The 2,608-nt window shown below is 41.8% G+C and overlaps 1 pseudogene; it reads right to left on the bottom strand.

The window, feature by feature from the left end:
* Positions 1–1,104: 1,104 nt before the first annotated feature.
* LOC145521910 (rab-like protein 2A pseudogene) lies at positions 1,105–1,743 on the bottom strand (annotated as a pseudogene).
* Between the last annotated feature and the right edge of the window lie 865 nt (positions 1,744–2,608).

Raw genomic sequence — 2,608 nt, 5'->3', positions numbered from 1 at the left:
CTGTTTCTAATGTTCTTCAAATTTCATGTAGATACACTTTTTTGATTAATATTGTATTCATCCTGTTTGAAAAATCACAATTATCCTTTCTTTTTTTTTTATGTAATTCAACCTTTATTGTAAGTAAAAAAAAATAATGGAAACGATGTATAAGAAGATCATAAAAGCATTCTAGTGAGCAACAAGTGCTGGAGATAAATGGAAAAGGCAGCATGACAGTTCTTAGCTGCCCTTGCCACCCAAGAATGTACAGTGTCCACACTAGTCCTCAGAATAATGAAGAAAAATCTCCTGTGTTGAAATATGTGTTTTAAATGGAGCTTCCTAAAGTCAATTTCTTATAATGCAATGCCTTGTGATGTGGCTGTATTGACCCTTGATGTTCACAACAATGTTTGTGTATTACTGTGTATGGCCAGACCAGTCACCTGCTTTCACTTGATGTTAATAGCAAACTTGGGCCTGTGATTTTCACCTCACTGTTCATCAAAGTACTGGCCGTATACAGAAGAGCTCTAGAAAAACTTGTGGAACAAACAGCTCTCTGCTCAAAATCATTTTCTTAAAATTACTGGTTTAGTTGGGAGCCTAAAGAGGAGAAAAATCAGTAATGTAAAATCATCCCTTTGGTGGAAATGCAATGAATAGGCCCTGATGTTAGTTCTCAGCAAGGGTTTGGGAGGTGGGGGGCTGGGGGAGCTGGAGGTGGAAGACACCTAAATATCCTTTTATTTATGAAACACACACAGAATATTCCCTGATTCTCTTTACTGTCCCACATGACCTGGAGGGTCCATCCCTAATTTGGCTTCAGGGTCTGGTATGGGCCTTACACCTGTTAGTGCCATGTACTGACCCCGACCCACAGGGGAGGAACCATGTGTGAGGGTCATCTTTCATGGGCCGTGGAAATAAGGTTGAAGGGGGCAAATAGGACAGCTGGGTTTTTAGAAGATATAGCAGGGGACGGCCTGGAAGAGTGTCTCAACTGAGAGCTGAAGAACTGTTGAAGGAGGGGTTTTCTGAACTGCCCTTCACCACCAGGTGGGCCATGGAAAGGCCTCCTGTGGCTCAGGAAGGAGATGGGCTGTGGATGCAGCCATGCTACTCTATGTCTGGCATATCCTCCTCCTTCTGCTCCAAGTCGATGTTCTCAAGCTTCTGCAAAACCTTGTCCGTGAAGTCCTGGAAGCTCTGTTTATAAGACACAGCTAATTGAATTGCATCATTAAAGAGCTTCACAACGTTGGTACCATCAGCAGCTGAGACAAAGTACAGGGGCAAGGAGAATTTCCTGGCAAAATTGAAACTTTATTAGGCCATTTTCATGTCTGCATAGATTTTATTGGCCACCACAATGCACAGAATCTCTGACCTGAACTTCCGAAGCTCCGTATACCAGGTGCTCAAGTTCTTGTATGTGATTTTCCTCTGTACATCAAATACCATGATGCAGGCATGAGCCTTGTGGTAGCAGGAGGTATGCATGCTTTGGAACCGCTCTTGGCCTGCTGTGTCCCATAAGTCCACAAGGACAGGCTTGCCATCTACTGTGGCCGTGTGCTTGTACAGGGTCAGGGTGTATGTGGACAGCTGCTGGGACTGAAATCCATCTGTGAGAAATCTCTCCATGAGTTTGGACTTGCCCACAGTGCTGTCTCGCAGGCAGATGATTTTCACATTGTCATCAGCATCGTATTTCTCCTGGTCCAGCTCACAAAGTTTGGCTTTGTCCCTAGCCATTGGCTCCTGGCTGTTGAAAGGTCATCAGGGGAGGGGGATCTTGTCATCAGCTTCAAGCTCTGCCCATGGCCCTGCAGCTCACAATTATCCTTTCTTATAGGCAGTTCTGCTGATATTTTTTTTCCCTTTTTTTGTATGACAAAATATTGATTTTTCCTTTATTTCTGAGAGATACATTCACTCAGTTTAGAATTCTTTGTTGACATATATTTCATTTCAGCACTTTAAGGAAATCACTTCATTTTCTTCCATTATAGATGATTTTTGACAATAAATTTCTGTAATTATTTTATTTGTATGCAATGCTTATTTTTTCTCTTCAGTATTTTTTCTTTGTCTTTTGTGACAGTTTCAGTCTGACATGCTTAGGGTTGTAAGTGTGTGTGTGTTTGTGTGTGTGTGTATGTACATGTTTATCATGCTGGATGTTCTCTGATCTGAGTTTTTGTCCTGTAAGTTTAGAGACTGTCATAGATTTTGAAAAAATCTTTGCTATTATTTCCTTAAACAATTCTATACTTTTTTCTGTCACTATTCCTCTGGTATTTAAGTTAGATATAATTAGATTGTTTGGTGGGCTTCCCTGGTGGCTCAGCGGTAAAGAATTCACCTGCAATGCAGGAGCCACAGGAGACATGGGTTCTTTCCCCACATGGGGATGATGCCTTGGAGGAGGGCATGGCAACCCACTCCAGTGTTCTTGCCTGGAAAATCCCATGGACAGAGAAGCTCTGAAAGCTGCAGACCATAGTGTCAAAAAGAGTCAGACATGACTGAAAAGACTTAGCATGCACGCATGCAGAGTGTTTGATATTGTTACACACTTCTTGAATTCCCATTTCTGATTTTTTAATTCATTTTTTTT

Source organism: Giraffa tippelskirchi, chromosome 9 (genome assembly GCF_054371585.1).
Source record: "Giraffa tippelskirchi isolate mGirTip1 chromosome 9, T2T-mGirTip1v1.2.pri, whole genome shotgun sequence".
Taxonomy (NCBI): domain Eukaryota; kingdom Metazoa; phylum Chordata; class Mammalia; order Artiodactyla; family Giraffidae; genus Giraffa; species Giraffa tippelskirchi.
This window is presented reverse-complemented; position numbering and strand designations above follow the sequence as displayed.